Source organism: Heterodontus francisci, unplaced genomic scaffold (genome assembly GCF_036365525.1).
Source record: "Heterodontus francisci isolate sHetFra1 unplaced genomic scaffold, sHetFra1.hap1 HAP1_SCAFFOLD_54, whole genome shotgun sequence".
NCBI classification, from domain to species: domain Eukaryota; kingdom Metazoa; phylum Chordata; class Chondrichthyes; order Heterodontiformes; family Heterodontidae; genus Heterodontus; species Heterodontus francisci.
In genome coordinates this window covers 331,356-353,165 of record NW_027140250.1, presented here as the reverse complement: position 1 = coordinate 353,165, position 21,810 = coordinate 331,356, and positions in this window count along the sequence as shown.

Sequence of the window (21,810 nt, the reverse complement as noted above, 5' to 3'; positions counted from 1 at the left end):
GCCATCTCCCGCGGGCGCTTTGAAGTTGCGGCCGGGGGGGCCGTTCGTGGATGTTTTGGGTGTTCGGGGCACCTTTTCACAGGACTTCTCTCGGGTCCCGCAGCTCCTTCTTCACCTCAATGGACTTATCGCATGCCGTGGCTGCAGACACTCTGGACTGTGAAGACAGCAGGATCGGAGATTAAAGTATCGGCAGCTGTTCTCGTCAGTTTCATCCGGATCAATTTCATTGAGAAAACAAAGAGCAGGTGTGGCTGGGGGAGGGCAGTGGGCCCAGGTAACATACACTGAACTAACTGTTAACTTTTAGATAGGGCTACAATGAACTGATTTAAAGAGCCAGGGGAATTTAAACAGTTTAAGAGGGCAGATTGGGGGAGAAAACGTTAGGGATGGGAGCAGATGGCCATGGATAGAGTTGAACAGCAAGGGAGCTTCCTAGGGAGCTTCCAGCCCAGGAGCCATCTTGAAACAGACACACACTGACACCAAGTAACAAAGACATAAACTGACACCAAGTAACAAAGGCATACACTTACACCAAGTAACAAAGACACACACTTACACCAAGTAACTCAGACATACACTGACACCAAGTAAGAAAGACAGAAAATTACACCAAGTAACAAAAAATACACTTACACCAAGTATTTTGACATACACTGACACCAAGTAACAAAGACATACACTGATACCCAGTACCACCGACACACACTTACACCAAGTAACAAAGACATACACTGACACCAAGTCACAAAGACACACACTGACACCCAGTAACAAAGACATACACTGATACCAAGTCACAAAGACATACACTGATACCCAGCAACACAGACACACACTTACACCAAGTAACACAGACATACACTGACACCAAGTAACAAAGACATACACTGACACCAAGTAACACAGACACACACTTACACCAAGTAACAAAGACATACACTGACACCCAGTAACAAAGACATACACAGACACCCAGTAACACAGGCACACACGGACACCAATAACAAAGACACACACTGACACCCAGTAACACAGACACACACTTACACCAAGTAACAAAGACATACACTGACACCAAGTAACAAAGACATACACTTACACCAAGTAACAAAGACATACACTGACACCAAGTAACAAAGACATACACTGATACCCAGTAACACAGACACACACTTACATCAAGTAAGAAAGACATACACTGATACCCAGCAACACTGACACACACTTACACCAAGTAACAAAGACATACACTGATACCAAGAGACACAGACACACACTTACACCAAGTAACACAAATACTCACTTACACCAAGCAACAAAGACATGCACTGACACCAAGTAACAAAGACATACAATTACACCAGGTAACAAAGACACACACTTACACGAAGTAACACAGACATACACTGACACCAAGTCACAAAGACATACACTGATACCAAGTAACACAGACACACACTTACACCAAGTAACACAGACACACACTTACACCAAGTAACAAAGACATACACTGACACCAAGTAGCACAGACATACACTGACACCAGGTAACACAGACATACACTCACACCAAGTAACAAAGACATACAAGTACAGCAAGTAACAAAGACACACACTTACACCAAGTAACAAAGACATACACTGACATCAAGTCACAGAGACAGACACAGACACCCAGTAACAAAGACAAACACTGACACCAAGTAACGAAGACAGACACTGACTCCCAGTAACAAAGACAGACAATGACACCACGTCACAATGACATACACTGACACCAGGTAACAAAGACATACACTTACACCAAGTAACACAGACATACACTGACACCAAGTAACAAAGACATACACTTACACCAAGTAACAAAGACTTACACTGACACCAAGTAAGAAAGACATACACTGATACCCAGTAACACAGACACACACTTCCACCAAGTAACAAAGACATACACTGATACCCAGTAACACATACACACACTTACACCAAGTAACAAAGACATACACTGATACCAAGAGACACAGACACACAATTACACCAGGTAACAAAGACACACACTTACACCAAGTAACACAGACATACACTGACACCAAGTAACAAAGACATACACTGTTACCCAGTGACACAGACACACACTTACACCAAGTAACAAAGACATGCACTGATACCAAGTAACACAGACACACACTTCCACCAAGTAACACAGACACACACTTACACCAAGTAACAAAGACATGCACTGACACCAAGTAACAAAGACATACAATTACACCAAACAACAAAGACACACACTTACACCAAGTCACAAAGACAAACACTGACACCCAATAACAAAGACATACACTGACATCAAGTCACAGAGACAGACACTGACACCCAGTAACAAAGACAGACATTGACACCACGTGACAAAGACATGCACTGACACCAAGTAACAAAGACATACACTGATACCCAGTAACACAGACATCCAATTAGACCAAGTAGCACAAACACACACTTACACCAAGTAACAAAGACATACACTGACACCAAGTAACATAGACATACAATTACAACAAGTAACAAAGACACACACTTACACCAAGTAACACAGACATACACTGATACCCAGGAACACAGACACACACTTCCACCAAGTAACAAAGACATACACTGACACCGAGTAACAAAGGCATACACTTACACCAAGTAACACAAACACACTTACACCAAGTAACAAAGACACACACTTACACCAAGTAACACAGATATACACTGATACCCAGGAACACAGACACACACTTCCACCAAGTAACAAAGACATACACTGACACCAAGTAACAAAGGCATACACTTACACCAAGTAACACAAACACACACTTACACCAAGTAACAAAGACATACACTGACACCAAGTAACATAGACATACAATTACACCAAGTAACAAAGACATACACTGACACCAAGTCACAAAGACATACACTGATACCCAGTAACACAGAGACACACTTCCAAAAAGTAACAAATACAAACACTGACAACAAGTAACAAAGACATACACTTACACCTGGTAACACAGACATACACTGACACAAAGTAACAATGACATACACTTACACCATGTAACAAAGACACTCACTTACATCAAGTAACACAGACATCTACTGACACCCAGTAACACAGACACACACTTACACCAAGTAACAAAGTCATACACTGACACCAAGTAACAAAGACACACAATTACACCAAGTAACACCGACATACGCTGACACCAAGTAACAAAGACATAAGCTGACACCCAGTAACAAAGACATACACTGACACCAAGTCACAAAGACATACACTGACACCCAGTAACCAAGACATACACTGACACCAAGTCACAAAGACATACACTGACACCAAGTAACAAAGACATACACTGATACCCAGTAATACAGACACACACTTACACCAAGTAACAAAGACATACACTGAAACCAAGTAACAAAGACATACACTTACACCAAGTAACACAGACATACACTGACACCAAGTAACAAAGACATAAAATTACACCAAGCAACAAAGACACACACTTACACCAAATAACACAGCCACACACTGACACCAAGTAACAAAGACATACACTGTTACCCAGTAACACAGACACACTCTTACACCAAGTAACAAAGACATACACTGATACCAAGTATCACAAACACTCGCTTACACCAAGTTGCAAAGACATACAATTACACCAAGTAACAAAGACACACACTTACACCAAGTAACACAGACATACACTGACACCAAGTAACAAAGACATACACTGTTACCCAGTAACACAGACACACACTTACACCAAGTAACACAGACATACACTGACACCAAGTAACAAAGACATACACTGTTACCCAGTAACACAGACACAAACTTACACCAAGTAACACAGACATACACTGACACCAAGTAACAAAGACATACAATTACACCAAGTAACAAAGTCATACAATTACACCAAGTAACACAGACATACACTGACACCAAGTAACAAAGACATACAATTACACGAAGTAACAAAGACACACACTTACACCAAGTAACACAGACATACACTGACACCAAGTAACAAAGACATACACTGTTAGCCAGTAACACAGACACACACTTCCACCAAGTAACAAAGACATGCACTGATACCGAGTGACACAGACACACACTTACACCAAGTAACACAAACACTCACTTACACCAAGTAACAAAGACATACACAGACACCATGTAACAAACGCATACTACTACACCAAGTAACAAAGACGCACACTTACACCAGGTAACACAGACATGCACTGTCACCAAGTAACAAAGACATACACTGTTACCCAGTAACACAGGCACACACTTGCACCAAGTAACAAAGACATACTCTGATACCAAGTAACACAGACACAGACTTACACCAAGTAACACAGACACACACTGTCACCATGGAGCAAAGACATGCACTGATACCCAGTAACACAGACACACACTTACACCAAGTAACACAGACATACACTGACACCAAGTAACAAAGACATACACTGATACCCAGTAGCACAGACACACACTGGGCGGCACATTGGCACAGTGGTTAGCAGCCTCACAGCTCTCGGGACCCGGGCTCGATTATGGGTACTGCCTGGGCGGAGTTTGCAAGTTCTCTCTGTGTCTGCGTGAGTTTCCTCCGGGTGCTCCGGTTTCTTCCCACATGCCAAAGACTTGCAGGTTGATATGTTAATTGGCCATTATAAATTGACACTAGTATAGGAAGGTGGTAGGGAAATATATAGGGACAGGTGGGGTTGTGATAGGAATACGGGATTAGTGTAGGATTAGTATAAATGAGTGGTTGATGGTCGGCACAGACTCGGTTGGCCGAAGGGCCTGTTTCAGTGCTGCATCACTAAACTAAATACTGACACACAGTAACACAAACAAACACACACTGACACCCAGTAACATAGAGAAACACTGATACGCAGTAACAAAGACATACGCTGACACATAGACACACACTGTCACCAAGTAACAAAGACATACACTGACACCCAGTAACAAAGACATACACTGACACCGAGTCACAAAGACATGCACTGATACCCAGTAACACAGACACACACTTACATCAAGGAAGAAAGACATACACTGATACCCAGCAACACAGACACACACTTACACCAAGTAACAAAGACATACACTGATACCAAGAGACACAGACACACACTTACACCAAGTAACACAAATACTCACTAACACCAAGTAACAAAGACATACACTGACACAAAGTAACAAAGACATACAATTAAACCAGGTAACAAAGACACACACTTACACCAAGTAACACAGACATACACTGACACCAAGTAACAAAGACATACACAGTTACCCATTAACACAGACACACACTTACACCAAGTAACAAAGACATACACTGATACCAAGTAACACAGACACACACTTTCACCAAGTAACACAGACACACACTTACACCAAGTAACAAAGACATACACTGACACCAAGTAGCACAGACATACACTGACACCAAGTAACACAGACATCCACTCACACCAAGTAACAAAGACATACAAATACAGCAAGTAACAAAGACACACACTTACACCAAGTAACAAAGACATACACTGACATCAAGTCACAGAGACAGACACAGACACCCAGTAACAAAGACAAACACTGACACCAAGTAACGAAGACAGACTCTGACTCCCAGTAACAAAGACAGACAATGACACCAGGTAACAAAGACATACACTTACACCAAGTAACAAAGACATACACTGACACCAAATAACACAGACATACACTGACACCAAGTAACAAAGATATACACTTACACCAAGTAACAAAGACATACACTGACACCAAGTAACAAAGACATACACTGATACCCAGTAACACAGACAAACACTTACACCAAGTAACAAAGACAAACACTGATACCCAGTAACACAGACACACACTTACACCAAGTAACAAAGACATACACTGATACCAGGAGACTCAGACACACAATTACACCAGGTAACAAAGACACACACTTACACCAAGTTACACAGACATACAGTGACACCAAGTAACAAAGACATACACTGTTACCCAGTAACACAGACACACACCTCCACCAAGTAACAAAGACATACACTGATACCAAGTAACAAGGACACACACTTCCACCAAGTAACACAGACACACACTTACACCAAGTAACAAAGGCATGCACTGACACCAAGTAACAAAGACATACACTTGCACCAAGTAACACAGACATACACTGACAACAAGTAACAAAGACATACAATTACACGAAACAACAAAGACACACACTTACACCAAGTAGCAGAGACATACACTGTCACCATGTAGCAAAGACATGCACTGATACCCAGTAACGAAGACAGACACTTACATCAAGTAACAGAGACATACACTGACACCCAGTAACAAAGACATACACTGACACCGAGTCACAAAGACATACACTGATACCCAGTAACACAGACACATACTTACATCAAGGAAGAAAGACATACACTGATACCCAGCAACACAGACACACACTTACACCAAGTAACAAAGACATACACTGATACCAAGAGACACAGACACACACTTACACCAAGTAATACAAATACTCACTTACACCAAGTAACAAAGACATACACTGACACCAAGTAACAAAGACATACAATTACACCAGGTAACAAAGACACACACTTACACCAAGTAACACAGACATACACTGACACCAAGTAACAAAGACATACACAGTTACCCATTAACACAGACACACACTTACACCAAGTAACAAAGACATACACTGATACCAAGTAACACAGACACACACTTACACCAAGTAACACAGACACACACTTACACCAAGTAACAAAGACATACACTGACACCAAGTAGCACAGACATACACTGACACCAAGTAACACAGACATACACTCACACCAAGTAACAAAGACATACAAATACAGCAAGTAACAAAGACACACACTTACACCAAGTAACAAAGACATACACTGACATCAAGTCACAGAGACAGACACAGACACCCAGTAACAAAGACAAACACTGACACCAAGTAACGAAGACAGACTCTGACTCCCAGTAACAAAGACAGACAATGACACCATGTCACAAAGACATACACTGACACCAGGTAACAAAGACATACACTTACACCAAGTAACACAGACATACACTGACACCAAGTAACAAAGACATACACTTACACCAAGTAACAAAGACATACACTGACACCAAGTAACAAAGACATACACTGATACCCAGTAACACAGACACACACTTACACCAAGTAACAAAGACAAACACTGATACCCAGTAACACAGACACACACTTACACCAAGTAACAAAGACATACACTGATACAAGGAGACTCAGACACACAATTACACCAGGTAACAAAGACACACACTTACACCAAGTAACACAGACATACACTGACACCAAGTAACAAAGACATACACTGTTACCCAGTAACACAGACACACACCTCCACCAAGTAACAAAGACATACACTGATACCAAGTAACAAGGACACACACTTCCAAAAAGTAACACAGACACACACTTACACCAAGTAACAAAGACATGCACTGACACCAAGTAACAAAGACATACACTTGCACCAAGTAACACAGACATACACTGACAACAAGTAACAAAGACATACAATTACAACAAACAACAAAGACACACACTTACACCAAGTAGCAGAGACATACACTGTCACCATGTAGCAAAGACATGCACTGATACCCAGTAACGGAGACAGACACTTACACCAAGTAACAAAGACATACACTGACATCAAGTCACAGAGACAGACACTGACACCCAGTAACAAAGACAGGCATTGGCACCACGTGACAAAGACATGCACTGACACCAGGTATAAAAGACACACACTTACACCAAGTAACACAGACATACACTGACACCAAGTAACAAAGACATACACTGATACCCAGTAGCACAGACACACACTGGGCGGCACATTGGCACAGTGGTTAGCAGCCTCACAGCTCCAGGGACCCGGGCTCGATTATGGGTACTGCCTGTGCGGAGTTTGCAAGTTCTCCCTGTGCCTGCGTGAGTTTCCTCCGTGTGATCCGGTTTCTTCCCACATGCCAAAGACCTGCAGGTTGATAGGTTAATTGGCCATTAGAAATTGACCCTAGCATACGTGGGTGGGAGGGAAATATTTCGGGACTGGTGGGGATGTGATAGGGATACGGGATTTGTGTAGGATTGGTATAAATGGGTGGTTGATGGTCGGCACAGACAAGGTTGGCCGAAGGGCCTGTTTCAGAGCTGTATCACTAAACTAATTACTGTCACCCAGTAACACAAACAAACACACACTGACACCCAGTAACATAGAGAAACACTGATACACAGTAACAAAGACATACACTGACACACAGACACACACTGTCACCAAGTAACAAAGACATACACTGACACCCAGTAACAAAGACATACACTGACACCGAGTCACAAAGAGAAACACTGATAACCAGTAACACAGACACACACTTACACCAAGTCACAACGACATACACGGACACCAAGTAACAAAGACATACACTTACACCAAGTAACAAAGACATACACTGACACCAAGTAACAAAGACATACACTGATACCCAGTAAAACAGATACACACAGACACCAAGTAACAAAGACATACACTGACACCAAGTAACAAAGGCATACACTTACACCAAGTAACAAAGACACACACTTACACCAAGTAACACAGACATACACTGACACCAAGTAACAAAGACAGACAATTACACCAAGTAACAAAGACATACACTTACACCAAGTATTTTGACAGACACTGACACCAAGTAACAAAGACATACACTGATACCCAGTAACACAGACACACACTTACACCAAATAACAAAGACATACACTGACACCAAGTCACAAAGACACACACTGACACCCAGTAACAAAGACATACACTGACACTAAGTCACAAAGACATACACTGATACCCAGCAACACAGACACACACTTACACCAAGTAACACAGACATACACTGATACCCAGTAACACAGACACACACTTACACCAAGTAACAAAGACATACACTGACACCCAGTAACAAAGACATACACTGACACAAAGTAACAAAGACATACACTGATACCAAGAGACACAGACACACAATTACACCAAGAAACACAAATACTCACTTACACCCAGTAACAAAGACATACACTGACACCCAGAAACACAGACACACACGGACACCAATAACAAAGACACACACTTACACCAAGTAACACAGACACACACTGACACCCAGGAACACAGACACACAATTACACCATGTAACAAAGACACACACTTACACCAAGTAAGACAGACATACACTGACACCAAGTAACAAAGACATACACTGTTACACAGTAACGCAGACACACACTTACATTAAGTAACAAAGACATACACTGATACCAAGTAACACAGACACACACTTACACCAAGTAACACAGACACACACTTACACCAAGTAACAAAGACATACACTGACACCAAGTAACAAAGACTTACACTTACACCAAGTAACAAAGACATACACTGACACCAAGTAACAAAGACATACAATTACATCAAATAACAAAGACACACACTTACACCAAGTAACATAGACATACACTGTCACCATGTAGCAAAGACATGCACTGATACCCAGTAACAGAGACACACACTGACACCAAGTAACAAAGACATACACTGACGTCAAGTCACAGAGACAGAAACAGACACCCAGTAACAAAGACAAACACTGACACCAAGTAACGAAGACAGACACTGACTCCCAGTAACAAAGACAGACAAGACACCACGTCACAAAGACATACACTGACACCAGGTAACAAAGACATACACTTGCACCAAGTAACACAGACATACACTGGCACCAAGTAACAAAGACATACACTTACACCAAGTAACAAAGACATACACTGACACCAAGTAACAAAGACATACACTGATACCCAGTAACACAGACACACACTTACACCAAGTAACAAAGACATACACTGATACCCAGTAACACAGACACGCACTTACACCAAGTAACAAAGACATACACTGATACCAAGAGACACAGACTCACACTTGCACCAAGTAACACAAACACTCACATACACCAAGAAAGAAAGATATACACTGACACCAAGTAACAAAGACATACACTTACACCAAGTATTTTGACATACACTGACACCAAGTAACAAAGACATACACTGATACCCAGTAACACAGACAAAAACTTGCACCAAGTAACAAAGATGTACACTGACACCAAGTCACAAAGACACGAACTGACACCCAGTAACAAAGACATACACTGACACCATGTCACAAAGACAAACACTGATACCCAGTAACAGAAACATACACTTACACCAAGTAAGACAGACATACACAGACACCATGTAACAGACACATACTACTACACCAAGTAACAAAGACGCACACTTACACTAGGTAACACAGACATGCACTGACACCAAGTAACAAAGACATACACTGTTACCCAGTAACACAGGCACACACTTGCACCAAGTAACAAAGACATACTCTGATACCAAGTAACACAGACACAGACTTACACCAAGTAACACAGACACACACTGTCACCATGTAGCAAAGACATGCACTGATACCCAGTAACACAGACACACACTTACACCAAGTAACACAGACATACACTGACACCAAGTAACAAAGACATGCACTGATACCCAGTTGCACAGACACACTGGGCGGCACATTGGCACAGTGTTTAGCAGCCTCACAGCTCCAAAGACCCGGGCTCGATTATGGGTACTGCCTGGGCGGAGTTTGCAAGTTCTCCCTGTGTCTGCGTGAGTTTCCTCCGGGTGCTCCGGTTTCTTCCCACATGCCAAAGACATGCAGGTTGATATGTTAATTGGCCATTATAAATTGACACTAGTATAGGAAGGTGGTAGGGAAATATATAGGGACAGGTGGGGTTGTGATAGGAATACAAGATTAGTGTAGGATTAGTATAAATGAGTGGTTGATGGTCGGCACAGACACGGTTGGCCGAAGGGCCTGTTTCAGTGCTGCATCACTAAACTAAATACTGACACACAGTAACACAAACAAACACACACTGACACGCAGTAACATAGAGAAACACTGATACGCAGTAACAAAGACATACACTGTCACCAAGTAACAAAGACATACACTGACACCCAGTAACAAAGACATACACTGACACCGAGTCACAAAGACATGCACTGATAACCAGTAAAACAGACACACACTGACACCAAGTAACAAAGACATAAACTGACACCAAGTAACAAAGGCATACACTTACACCAAGTAACAAAGACATACACTGACACCAAGTAACAAAGACATACACTGACACAAAGTAACAAAGACATACACTGATACCAAGAGACACAGACACACACTTACACCAAGAAACACAAATACTCACTTACACCCAGTAACAAAGACATACACTGACACCCAGTAACACAGACACACACTTACACCAAGTAACAAAGACATACAATTACACCAAGTAACAAAGACATACACTGATACCCAGTAAAACAGACACACACTGACACCAAGTAACAAAGACATAAACTGACACCAAGTAACAAAGGCATACACTTACACCAAGTAACAAAGACATACACTGACACCAAGTAACAAAGACATACACTGATACCCAGTAAAACAGATACACACTTACACCAAGTAACAAAGACATACACTGACACCAAGTCACAAAGACACACACTGACACCCAGTAACAAAGACATACACTGACACTAAGTCACAAAGACATACACTGATACCCAGTAACACAGACACGCACTTACACCCAGTAACAAAGACAGACACTGATACCCAGTAACACAGACACACACTTACACCAAGTAACAAAGACATACACTGACACCCAGTAACAAAGACATACACTGACACAAAGTAACAAAGACATACACTGATACCAAGAGACACAGACACACACTTACACCAAGAAACACAAATACTCACTTACACCCAGTAACAAAGACATACACTGACACCCAGTAACACAGACACACACTTACACCAAGTAACACAGACACACACTGACACCCAGGAACACAGACACACAATTACACCATGTAACAAAGACACACACTTACACCAAGTAAGACAGACATGCACTGACACCAAGTAACAAAGACATACACTGTTACACAGTAACACAGACACACACTTACACCAAGTAACAAAGACATACACTGATACCAAGTAGCACAGACACACACTTACACCAAGTAACACAGCCACACATTTACACCAAGTAACAAAGACATACACTGACACCAAGTAACAAAGACTTACACTTACACCAAGTAACAAAGACATACACTGACACCAAGTAGCAAAGACATACAATTACACCAAATATCAAAGACACACACTTACACGAAGTAACATAGACATACACTGTCACCATGTAGCAAAGACATGCACTGATACCCAGTAACAGAGACACACACTTACACCAAGCAACAAAGACATACACTGACATCAAGTCACAGAGACAGACACAGACACCCAGTAACAAAGACAAACACTGACACCAAGTAACGAAGACAGACACTGACTCCCAGTAACAAAGACAGACAATGACACCACGTCACAAAGACATACACTGACACCAGGTAACAAAGACATACACTTACACCAAGTAACACAGACATACACTGACACCAAGTAACAAAGACATACACTTACACCAAGTAACAAAGACATACACTGACACCAAGTAACAAAGACATACACTGATACCCAGTAACACAGACACACACTTACACCAAGTAACAAAGACATACACTGATACCCAGTAACACAGACACACACTTACACCAAGTAACAAAGACATACACTGATACCAAGAGACACAGACTCACACTTACACCAAGTAACACAAACACTCACATACACCAAGTAACAAAGACATACACTGACACCAAGTAACAAAGACATACACTTACACCAAGTATTTTGACATACACTGACACCAAGTAACAAAGACATACACTGATACCCAGTAACACAGACAAACACTTGCACCAAGTAACAAAGATGTACACTGACACCAAGTCACAAAGACACGAACTGACACCCAGTAACAAAGACATACACTGACACCAAGTCACAAAGACATACACTGATACCCAGTAACACAAACATACACTTACACCAAGTAAGACAGACAAACACTGACACCAAGTAACAAAGACATACACTGACACCAAGTAACAAAGACTTACACTTACACCAATTAACAAAGACATACACTGACACCAAGTAGCAAAGACATACAATTACACCAAATATCAAAGACACACACTTACACGAAGTAACATAGACATACACTGTCACCATGTAGCAAAGACATGCACTGATACCCAGTAACAGAGACACACACTTACACCAAGCAACAAAGACATACACTGACATCAAGTCACAGAGACAGACACAGACACCCAGTAACAAAGACAAACACTGACACCAAGTAACGAAGACAGACACTGACTCCCAGTAACAAAGACAGACAATGACACCACGTCACAAAGACATACACTGACACCAGGTAACAAAGACATACACTTACACCAAGTAACACAGACATACACTGACACCAAGTAACAAAGACATACACTTACACCAAGTAACAAAGACATACACTGACACCAAGTAACAAAGACATACACTGATACCCAGTAACACAGACACACACTTACACCAAGTAACAAAGACATACACTGATACCCAGTAACACAGACACACACTTACACCAAGTAACAAAGACATACACTGATACCAAGAGACACAGACTCACACTTACACCAAGTAACACAAACACTCACATACACCAAGTAACAAAGACATACACTGACACCAAGTAACAAAGACATACACTTACACCAAGTATTTTGACATACACTGACACCAAGTAACAAAGACAGACACTGATACCCAGTAACACAGACAAACACTTGCACCAAGTAACAAAGATGTACACTGACACCAAGTCACAAAGACACGAACTGACACCCAGTAACAAAGACATACACTGACACCAAGTCACAAAGACATACACTGATACCCAGTAACACAAACATACACTTACACCAAGTAAGACAGACAAACACTGACACCAAGTATCAAAGATATACACTGATACCCAGTAACACAGACAAACACTTACACCAATTAACAAAGACAGACACTGATACTCAGTAACACAGACACACACTTACACCAAGTAACAAAGAATACACTAACACCCAGTAACAAAGACATACACTGACACCCAGTAACAAAGACACACACGGACACCAAGTAACAAAGACACACAATTACACCAAGTAACACAGACACACACTGACACCCAGGAACACAGACACACAATTACACCATGTAACAAAGACATACACTTACACCAAGTAAGACAGACATACACTGACACCAAGTAACAAAGACATACACTGTTACCCAGTAACACAGACACACGCTTACACCAAGTAACAAAGACATACACTGATACCAAGTAACACAGACACACACTTCCACCAAGTAACACAGACACAGTCTTACACCAAGTAACAAAGACATGCACTGACACCAAGTAGCAAAGACATACACTTACACCAAGTAACACAGACATACACTGACACCAAGTAACAAAGACATACAATTACACCAAACAACAAAGACACACACTTACACCAAGTAGCATAGACATTCACTGTCACCATGTAGCAAAGACTTGCACTGATACCCAGTAACGGAGACAGACACTTACACCAAGTAACAAAGACATACACTGACATCAAGTCACAGAGACAGACACTGACACCCAGTAACAAAGACAAACAGTGACACCAAGTAACGAAGACAGACGCTGACACCCAGTAACAAAGACAGACATTGACACCACGTGACAACGACATACACTGACACCAGGTATAAAAGACATACACTTACACCAAGTGACACAGACATACACTGACACCAAGTAACAAAGACATTCACTGATACCCAGTAACAAAGACATACACTGATACCCAGTAGCACAGACACACACTGGGCGGCACATTGGCACAGTGGTTAGCAGCCTCACAGCTCCAGGGACCCGGGCTCGATTCTGGGTACTGCCTGTGCGGAGTTTGCAAGTTCTCCCTGTGTCTGCGTGAGTTTCCTCCGGGTGATCCGGTTACTTCCCACATGCGAAAGACTTGCAGGTTGATAGGTTAATTGGCCATTATAAATTGACCCTAGCATACGTGGGTGGGAGGGAAATAGTTCGGGACTGGTGGGGATGTGATAGGAATACGGGATTAGTGTAGGATTGGTATAAATGGGTGGTTGATGGTCGGCACAGACTCGGTTGGCCGAAGAGCCTGTTTCAGAGCTGTATCACTAAACTAATTACTGACACCCAGTAACACAAACAAACACACACTGACACCCAGTAACGTAGAGAAACTCTGATACACAGTAACAAAGACATACACTGACACACAGACACACACTGTCACCAAGTAACAACAACATACACTGACACCAAGTAACAAAGACATACACTTACACCAAGTAACAAAGACATACACTGACACCAAGTAACAAAGACATACACTGATACCCTGTCAAACAGATACACACTGACACCGAGTCACAAAGACATACACTGATAACCAGTAACACAGACACACACTTACACCAAGTAACAACGACATACACTGACACCAAGTAACAAAGACATACACTTACACGAAGTAACAAAGACATACACTGATACCCAGTAAAACAGACACACACAGACACCAAGTAACAAAGACATACACTGACACCAAGTAAGAAAGGCATACACTTACACCAAGTAACAAAGACACACACTTACACCAAGTAACACAGACATACACTGACACCAAGTAACAAAGACAGACAATTACACCAAGTAACAAAGACATACACTTACACCAAGTATTTTGACAGACACTGACACCAAGTAACAAAGACATACACTGATACCCAGTAACACAGACACACACTTACACCAAGTAACAAAGACATACACTGACACCAAGTCACAAAGACACACACTGTCACCCAGTAACAAAGACATACACTGACACTAAGTCACAAAGACATACACTGATACCCAGTAACAAAGACACGCACTTACACCCAGTAACACAGACATAAACTGACACCAAGTAACAAAGACATACACTGATACCCAGGAACACAGACACACACTTGCACCAAGTAACAAAGACAGACACTGATACCCAGTAACACAGACACACACTTACACCAAGTAAAAAAGACACACAACTACACCAAGTAACAAAGACATACACTTACACCAAGTATTTTGACAGACACTGACACCAAGTAACAAAGACATCCACTGATACCCAGTAACACAGACACACACTTACACCAAGTAACAAAGACATACACTGACACCAAGTCACAAAGACACACACTGACACCCAGTAACAAAGACATACACTGACACTAAGTCACAAAGACATACACTGATACCCAGTAACACAGACACGCACTTACACCCAGTAACAAAGACAGACACTGATACCCAGTAACACAGACACACACTTACACCAAGTAACAAAGACATACACTGACACCCAGTAACAAAGACATACACTGACACAAAGTAACAAAGACATACACTGATACCAAGAGACACAGACACACACTTACACCAAGAAACACAAATACTCACTTACACCCAGTAACAAAGACATACACTGACACCCAGTAACACAGACACACACTTACACCAAGTAACACAGACACACACTGACACCCAGGAACACAGACACACAATTACACCATGTAACAAAGACACACACTTACACCAAGTAAGACAGACATGCACTGACACCAAGTAACAAAGACATACACTGATACCAAGTAGCACAGACACACACTTACACCAAGTAACACAGCCACACATTTACACCAAGTAACAAAGACATACACTGACACCAAGTAACAAAGACTTACACTTACACCAAGTAACAAAGACATACACTGACACCAAGTAGCAAAGACATACAATTACACCAAATATCAAAGACACACACTTACACGAAGTAACATAGACATACACTGTCACCATGTAGCAAAGACATGCACTGATACCCAGTAACAGAGACACACACTTACACCAAGCAACAAAGACATACACTGACATCAAGTCACAGAGACAGACACAGACACCCAGTAACAAAGACAAACACTGACACCAAGTAACGAAGACAGACACTGACTCCCAGTAACAAAGACAGACAATGACACCACGTCACAAAGACATACACTGACACCAGTAACAAAGACATACACTTACACCAAGTAACACAGACATACACTGACACCAAGTAACAAAGGCATACACTTACACCAAGTAACAAAGACATACACTGACACCAAGTAACAAAGACATACACTGATACCCAGTAACACAGACACACACTTACACCAAGTAACAAAGACATACACTGATACCCAGTAACACAGACACACACTTACACCAAGTAACAAAGACATACACTGATACCAAGAGACACAGACTCACACTTACACCAAGTAACACAAACACTCACATACACCAAGTAACAAAGACATACACTGACACCAAGTAACAAAGACATACACTTACACCAAGTATTTTGACATACACTGACACCAAGTAACAAAGACATACACTGATACCCAGTAACACAGACAAACACTTGCACCAAGTAACAAAGATGTACACTGACACCAAGTTACAAAGACACGAACTGACACCCAGTAACAAAGACATACACTGACACCAAGTCACAAAGACATACACTGATACCCAGTAACACAAACATACACTTACACCAAGTAAGACAGACAAACACTGACACCAAGTATCAAAGATATACACTGATACCCAGTAACACAGACAAACACTTACACCAATTAACAAAGACAGACACTGATACTCAGTAACACAGACACACACTTACACCAAGTAACAAAGAATACACTGACACCCAGTAACAAAGACACACACGGACACCAAGTAACAAAGACACACACTTACACCAAGTAACACAGACATACACTGACACCCAGGAACACAGACACACAATTACACCATGTAACAAATACATACACTTACACCAAGTAAGACAGACATACACTGACACCAAGTAACAAAGACATACACTGTTACCCAGTAACACAGACACACGCTTACACCAAGTAACAAAGACATACACTGATACCAAGTAACACAGACACACACTTCCACCAAGTAACACAGACACAGTCTTACACCAAGTAACAAAGACATGCACTGACACCAAGTAGCAAAGACATACACTTACACCAAGTAACACAGACATACACTGACACCAAGTAACAAAGACATACAATTACACCAAACAACAAAGACACACACTTACACCAAGTAGCATAGACATTCACTGTCACCATGTAGCAAAGACTTGCACTGATACCCAGTAACGGAGACAGACACTTACACCAAGTAACAAAGACATACACTGACATCAAGTCACAGAGACAGACACTGACACCCAGTAACAAAGACAAACAGTGACACCAAGTAACGAAGACAGACGCTGACACCCAGTAACAAAGACAGACATTGACACCACGTGACAACGACATACACTGACACCAGGTATAAAAGACATACACTTACACCAAGTGACACAGACATACACTGACACCAAGTAACAAAGACATACACTGATACCCAGTAACAAAGACATACACTGATACCCAGTAGCACAGACACACACTGGGCGGCACATTGGCACAGTGGTTAGCAGCCCCACAGCTCCAGGGACCCGGGCTCGATTCTGGGTACTGCCTGTGCGGAGTTTGCAAGTTCTCCCTGTGTCTGCGTGAGTTTCCTCCGGGTGATCCGGTTACTTCCCACATGCGAAAGACTTGCAGGTTGATAGGTTAATTGGCCATTATAAATTGACCCTAGCATACGTGGGTGGGAGGGAAATAGTTCGGGTCTGGTGGGGATGTGATAGGAATACGGGATTAGTGTAGGATTGGTATAAATGGGTGGTTGATGGTCGGCACAGACTCGGTTGGCCGAAGAGCCTGTTTCAGAGCTGTATCACTAAACTAATTACTGACACCCAGTAACACAAACAAACACACACTGACACCCAGTAACGTAGAGAAACTCTGATACACAGTAACAAAGACATACACTGACACACAGACACACACTGTCACCAAGTAACAACAACATACACTGACACCAAGTAACAAAGACATACACTTACACCAAGTAACAAAGACATACACTGACACCAAGTAACAAAGACATACACTGATACCCTGTAAAACAGATACACACTGACACCGAGTCACAAAGACATACACTGATAACCAGTAACACAGACACACACTTACACCAAGTAACAACGACATACACTGACACCAAGTAACAAAGACATACACTTACACGAAGTAACAAAGACATACACTGATACCCAGTAAAACAGACACACACAGACACCAAGTAACAAAGACATACACTGACACCAAGTAAGAAAGGCATACACTTACACCAAGTAACAAAGACACACACTTACACCAAGTAACACAGACATACACTGACACCAAGTAACAAAGACAGACAATTACACCAAGTAACAAAGACATACACTTACACCAAGTATTTTGACAGACACTGACACCAAGTAACAAAGACATACACTGATACCCAGTAACACAGACACACACTTGCACCAAGTAACAAAGACATACACTGACACCAAGTCACAAAGACACACACTGTCACCCAGTAACAAAGACATACACTGACACTAAGTCACAAAGACATACACTGATACCCAGTAACAACGACACGCACTTACACCCAGTAACACAGACATACACTGACACCAAGTAACAAAGACATACACTGATACCCAGGAACACAGACACACACTTGCACCAAGTAACAAAGACAGACACTGATACCCAGTAACACAGACACACACTTACACCAAGTAAAAAAGACACACACTTACACCAAGTAACAAAGACAGACACTTGCACCACGTAACAAAGACATACACTGATACCCAGTAACACAGACACACACTTACACCAAGTAACAAAGACATCCACCGACACAAAGAAACAAAGACAAACACTTACAACAAGTAACACACACATACACTGACAGCAAGTAACAAAGACATACACTGACACCCAGTAACAAAGACAAACACTGACACCAAGTTACGACGACAAGCACTGACACCCAGTAACAAAGACAGACAATGACACCACGTCACAAAGACAGACACTGACACCAAGTAACACAGACAAACACTTACACCAAGTAACACAGACATACACTGACACCAAGTAACAAAGACATACAGTTACACCAAGTAACAAAGACACACACTTACACCAAGTAACTCAGACATACACTGACACCAAGTAACAAAGACATACACTGTTACCCAGTAACACGGACACACACTTACACCAAGTAACAAAGACATATACTGATACCAAGTAACACAGACACACACTTACACCAAGTAACACAGACATACACTGACACCAAGTAACAAAGACATACACTGATACCCATTAGCACAGACACACACTGGGCGGCACATTGGCACAGTGGTTAGCAGCGTCACAGCTCCAGGGACCCGGGCTCGATTCTGGGTACTGCCTTTGCGGAGTTTGCAAGTTCTCCCTGTGTCTGCGTGAGTTTCCTCCGGGTGCTCCGGTTTCTTCCCACATGCCAAAGACTTGCAGGTTGATAGGTTAATTGGCCATTATAAATTAGTATAGGTCGGTGGTAGGGAAATATATAGGGACAGGTGGGGATGTGATAGGAATACGGGATTAGTGTAGGATTTGTATAAATGGGTGGTTGATGGTCGGCACAGACTCGGTTGGCCGAAGGGCCTGTTGAAGTGCTGTATTTCTAAACTAAACTAAATACTGACACCGAGTGTCACAGACACACAATGACTCCCAGCAACACAAACAAACACACACTGACACCCAGTAACACAGAGAGCCACTGATACACAGGAACAAAGACATACACTGACCCAAGTAACACAGAAACACACTGACACCCAGTAACAAAGACATAGACTGACAGCAAGTAACAAAGACAAACACTTACACCAAGTAACACAGTCATGCACTGACACCAAGTAACAAAGACATAGACTGACACACAGACACACACTGTCACCAAGTAACAAAGACATACATTGACACCCAGTAACAAAGACATACACTGACACCGAGTCACAAAGACATACACTGATAACCAGTAACACAGACACACACTTACACCAAGTAACAATGACATACACTCACACCAAGTAACAAAGACATGCACTTACACCAAGTAACAAAGACATACACTGACACCAAGTCACAAAGACATACACTGATACCCAGTAAAACAGACACACACAGACACCAAGTAACAAAGACATACACTGACACCAAGTAAGAAAGGCATACACTTACACCAAGTAACAAAGACACACACTTACACCAAGTAACACAGACATACACTGACACCAAGTAACAAAGACAGACAATTACACCAAGT